Consider the following 6000-nt stretch of genomic DNA (forward strand, 5'->3'; position numbering starts at 1 on the left):
ACTAAAGCACCTGGTGAGTGTCCTCAGCAGGAGAAGACTATTTATGTGCAAACCTATGACAGCCAAACTCAAGGAATTCACATATAAAACATTACATAAAGCTCTGTCAATGGACCAATTTATATATATATATATATATATAGACTGAACTGGATAAGCGGTTACAGATAATGAATGAATGAATGAATGAATGAATGAATTAACTGCACAGGCCCCCCTTCATTTATCTAATATCCTGTATGAAGCAAATCACCTCAAAAGCTTTAGCACATTAATTTGGGGATCTTGAACTCCTACCAACCCAGGCACTGGGTTTTGTTATGCCTATGTCTCAATGCGTGGGACAAAATTAGTCGTTTTGATTTTATGCTTCTTCTAACAGATATGTCCCACATCCTCGTTGAAGTCTCTCCAATCTAGTGTCAATTTTGGCAGCTGATTTAGATTTCATTTTAGTGTATTCATTTTTTGCACTTATTTATTGTTAGTTTTGGTGTAGATTTAGTCAATGAAACCTAACAATATTTTTATGTCTATTTTAGTGCATAAAAAAATTGCCAAATTTTAGTCATGTCCTTTTGGAGGTTTTACTATTTTAGATGTCCATCCATCCATCCATTATCTGTAACCACTTATCCAATTTAGGGTCGCAGTGGGTCCAGAGCCTACCTGGAATCATTGGGCGCAAGGCGGGAATACACCCTGGAGGGGACGCCAGTCCTTCACAGGGCAACACAGACACACACACATTCACGCCTACGGACACTTTCAAGTCACCAATCCACCTGCAACCTGTGTTTTTGGACTGTGGGAGGAAACCGGAGCACCCGGAGGAAACCCACGCGGACACGGGGAGAACACACCAACTCCTCACAGACAGTCACCCGGAGCGGGAATCGAACCCACAACCTCCAGGTTCCTGGAGCTGTGTGACTGCGACACTACCTGCTTAAAAACACCCCGACATCCAAAATCATGGAAGGAACATGGTTCATTTTCTTCAAATACAATCTGCATTCTGCATTTTTAACATTAATATATTAAGTTCAAAATGCGCTGCAGAAGGTGCTCTCAAACAGACTAAATCAACTCCAAGAGGTTCAACTCTATGACTCGTTGACCAACAGTTGATACAAGCCACTCCCAGATGCTTAAAAAAATATATTCGTTGGGAGTCGACTCCTAGAGTTTCAACTCTATGAATCCTTGGCCAGATGCTTAAAGAATGGATTATTTGGCAGTCGACTCATCTTCATATTTCGACCTGTCTGTTCTTATTGCCCTGACAACAGCCAATATAAAGAGTATTTTCTTTCCTTGTGATTTCCTGTTTTCAAATCAGACACATTAATTAATTAATTAATTAATTAATTTGTCTGATTAATTAATTAATTAATTAATTCATTAATTCATTCATTCATTCATTCATTGTCTGTAAACTCTTTTCCAGTTCAGGGTTGCAGTGGGTCCGGAGCCTACCCAGAATCATTGGGCGCAAAGTGGGAACGCACCCAGAGGAAACCCACACGGACACGGGGAGAACACACCAAACTCCTCACAGACAGTCACCCAGAGCGGGACTTTAACCCACAACCTCCAGATCCCTGGAGCTGTGTGACTGCGACTCTACCTGCTGCTTTACCGTGATCAGAAAATTATGGACTATTATTTTTATTTAGTTCTCCTATAATTTTTGTTGTGAAAATTTGTTTGACAGTGAATGCTTTTCATCATAGTTTTTTGTTGACAAAATTTACACTGCTCCAAAAACAGTGCTGGATAGACGTTTGTGAGAGGACGCAAAGATGAGGTTAAATACTAAGAAACTTCAAAAACTAAATGTAATATTTGGATTTTATGATATATTATATATTTTACTCTATAGTGTTATTTTTCTGCGTGTCTTTGATTTAATTACAGTCTCCATTCATTTTGGGTGTCTTGCTTGAAATTGGTGAAGATATCCAAAGACGATTGTGAGAAGCAGGTTACATTTTCCTGCTAGTTTCAAATGCAAATGTAGATTCAGCCTATGAAACCATCTGTCCAGTTGCGGTGTTTTCACAAGTTCTTATTTTGCATCTATTTGTATCTATTCTTTGCAAATGCTTCTAGACAGAACCACATCCTTTCAGACCCATATCAGGCAGGGTGGTCTCTGATTTATGCACAGTACTGTAAATGATTACAACATTTCCTTTATAGAGGTTTACTCTATACTGTATAATACAGTTAAACTGTGGGACTGCTGTAGAATATGGGCCTGTGTGTGTCTGTGTAAGTGTAAGCTGTAGAATTTTGCTTTTAGCACATTCCTCAGGGTCCCCTTCCTTGTGCTCTAAGAGTGCTAAGCCTTGTTTTCAAGGTCAGGGGTCACCCGCAGCTGTTGTCAAGGAGACCAGGTGTAGCCGAGTGGAAATGGGATGGCTTTCAGAAGCTTATGACGCAAATGCAGTTCCATGCTCAACACATACACACACACACACACACACACACACACACACACACACACACACACATACACACCTACCCAGTGGTACTATGATGCATGCTGGATATTGTAGTAACCAAATTTCATAGCATTAAAAGTATATCTAGGTTTGTTAACACCTCATCCATCCTCATCCATTTCTTCTGAAGTTAAGGATATTAATAGAGTTAATACCCCTTATGCTTCTTTGAAGACTTGACACTAGATGTTGAACCATTGTTGAACAAAGGATTTTAGCTCTATCATTCCAGAGAACACAGTTCCACAGTTCCAACCTTTCCCAGCCCAGAGTTTGCATGGGGCTCTAGTGCAGAATGGAAGATGTCAACGCCTTGGCTGATGAACCACATTTGACCTTAATCTCTATGTAGTTGATTCACCACAATGAGGGTACAGTCAAAGCAAAGTACCCCTTATGTAAGAGACGTTCATAGAGGAATAACACAGCAGCGATCCACTTGAAGGGCTTTGAGACTTGGTTTTAAAACTGTTGCCAATTTGCCCTCTGTATTTTACAGTTGCCATCCAACTGAAAGTACTTAGATGTGCACATTTAAGCCTCAAAGACTCCACTGAACCTTCTGAAAAAGTTTCCACTGTGTGCTCCTCCCCAGAGCTTCACAGAGCTTTAGAAGGTTAATATGCAGTGACTTAGGAGGAAAGTTGAGTATTTTGAGTTCAAGCTTCAAGCTGTGTGTGTGTGTGTGTGTGTGTGTGTGTGTGTGTGTGTGTGTGTATTGTCTTAAGCCACCCCCCCCCCTTAATTACTTCAATTTGCTAACTCTCCACTGGCCCTCTCCGGTAATTGGGTTAGCCGAGGATAACAAGGCCTTTCGTCCATTAATTAAAAAACGTCCAGACGATTAAAACACATAAGCCAAAGCTGTACAGCTGGACACTTTTCTGACAGAGTCTGTGGCGCTTAGAGGAGCCACAAACTTCAAAATAGTACTGGCATCTTGCATGTCTTTTTTTTTTTTTTTGGGTGAATTTTCAGTAACATAAATGATAAAAATAACTTGTCAGATGAGGACAAAAAGTTGGCTGTTTGATGTGGTGGTGGGTGTGGTGTGTGTTGTGCTGTTTAGTGGATCAGACCCAGCAGCAACTGCTGGAGTTTTTAAACCACTCATTGTCACTGTTGGACTGACAATAGTGCACCAACCAACAATATCCAGCTGACAGTGTCCAGTGTCCACTAGCGAAGGACTAGAGGAGGACCAACACAAACTATGCAGCCAAAGATGACAGATGACAGCTACAAGGTGGATCAATGAAGTATCTAAAAGAGTGAACAGTGAATGGACACAGTGTCCATCTGTGTCACTGAAGCATGTAGTGCTCTGTGGTGGTCCTGAGCATTGAAGAACAGGGTCAGAGAAACAAGAAAAGTATGCAGAGCAATAGATGGTCTGCAATTGTGAAACTACAAAAGGAGCCCTTAGAGCACAAAACTGACATATGTGCTTGGTGACAGTGCCTCGATACTCAAAGTTCTTGCAAGCATAGGTTTTTGGAAGGAGTTATGGAGTCGGTACAGAGAGAGAGAGACAGTGTCCTTGAGTTACTGTGAGTCACTGAGGAAAGGCTAAAATATTCATTCAAAAGTCAGAGCTGTCGGCTTGGATTTGGTGGGACTTTTTCCCGTGTCCGTATGAATTGGTGTTACAATCCAGTTAGCTGTGGGAGTTCAACAAGGAAAATACTGGAAGATGATGTGCTTATCTACACTGCTTGTCTAAATATTTTTGGCGAGTCTTTCTAATGATTTCTTCTCATTTAAGGTGCCTTGTGCTGGTATAAGCCCAACAGAATCACTCCAACACAGTGGGAAGCAGCTGCACATGAGTCTAATGTCAACTGACCCAATGGCAATGGTCAGTAAGAGGAGTACCAGTTGTTAATAATCTATCAGGAATACACACCTCAGTCAGAATAAAGTAGTCCTGATTATAATTTCTATTTGACTGAATGAGTTGGGTAATGATCCGATAAACAGGAGCGTATCTACCTTGTAAATTTTTGTATCCAATTACGTTCCCAGTCGGAAGCTATGAATAGATAGTCTTTGATGAACAAAATTTTGATAGTGCTCTTATGAATGCAAAAATGGTTGAATACAATGCAGTGCTAGGCACAAGAGCATCAGCAAACTGCATTATTACAGGTATAGGGGCTCTTACTGTATGTCACAGGCTTCATTCAAATTTGTGTACACTTCCAGTGCTACATGTTCCCAACAACTTGTGCTGCAAAACTTTCATTGAGAGCTTTAGTTTGATCAGCAGTAGGTAGTAGGACGCTGTAGGAGGAAAAAACAAATTATGGCAAAATACCAGCAGCTGTGGTTGCCAGATATTGACTGTAAAATATATATATACGACATGTTTAAGATATTGCAGTACGCAATGGATGGATGGTGAGAAAGAAACATGTTTTTGGAATTGAATGCACATCCTTTATTCAGCCCTTAAAAGTGTGTAGTACACAAGGGAGCGAGGAAACAGGCAGTGGTTTTTCAGGCATCTCATAGGGATGCCCCTGACGTCTGTTGTAGGGTTTCCGGGCATGGCCAACTGAGGCACCGGTAGACGCAGGACCTGGGGTCTAAGAAAGTGAAATCATAGATAAACAGATGTCTACATACAAAGTTTGGCTTCTGTTTTGGGTGCAATGGTTAAAAATATGTTTGTCTGGTGTTCATTTTTGTTGCTGTCTAGGTTAGTGTCAAATACAACAAATACAGTTGTATTTGTTAGTTGCTGTAACTGTATAATTTAGGCTTGGTATTGTAACACATTTTCATGAACATTTTGTTTTTACATTAGCTTTTTGTAGCAGGTTATTAGTATAACAAAATATTAATTCTGATATTTTTAAACCATTTCAACCAAAACCACAATATAGGGTTTGAATTTCATTTTTTATTTTTTGCAGGTAAAATCCAAGAAATTTCTTATTTCCTAACATACAACCATTTTTAGATGCAAACTTTAATTTAAATTGAAATATTTCATCATTCATCTTGTTAACAAATATGTATTGCATAGTTACAACTAAATTATAAAGCAAAATGATGGTAGTACAAGGTTCGTACTCTGCATTAAGCTGTGCATTATATTCAGAGAGGAAATAAACTACTGGACAGTAATTTGCCACATCTTCAGGACCTGGGCATACCTGACCAATGAAATCAAGCCCATAGTTTCATTTCACAGCCCAGTGGACAGATGTGAATCAGTGCCAGACAGAAGCATGGCCTTATTCGTCAGCGTAATTACTGACCGGCTGCCATGGCCATGACCATAGAGACAGAGGATTTGGAGGAGACGTTAAAATAACTGAACGTAAGCTTAATGTCCAGCTAGATTTGCTCAGTGCAGATGCAGCTATTAATAAAGACCAATTATGTTCAAATTTAAGCCCAGGTTTTACTCAGAATACATGAGAGATATTCCAGGAATGGAAAGAGAGAGGGAGAGAGATTATTACAATACATATAAAGGGGT

The 6000-nt window shown here is 39.9% G+C and overlaps 1 protein-coding gene across 1 annotated transcript in view; it reads right to left on the bottom strand.

Moving 5' to 3' along the window:
* The window catches only part of chrna6 (cholinergic receptor, nicotinic, alpha 6), a 33888-nt gene that overhangs the window by 16197 nt on the left and 11691 nt on the right, over nt 1-6000 (bottom strand). The window lies entirely within an intron of this gene.

Source organism: Hoplias malabaricus, chromosome 2 (genome assembly GCF_029633855.1).
Source record: "Hoplias malabaricus isolate fHopMal1 chromosome 2, fHopMal1.hap1, whole genome shotgun sequence".
Taxonomy (NCBI): Eukaryota; Metazoa; Chordata; class Actinopteri; order Characiformes; family Erythrinidae; genus Hoplias; species Hoplias malabaricus.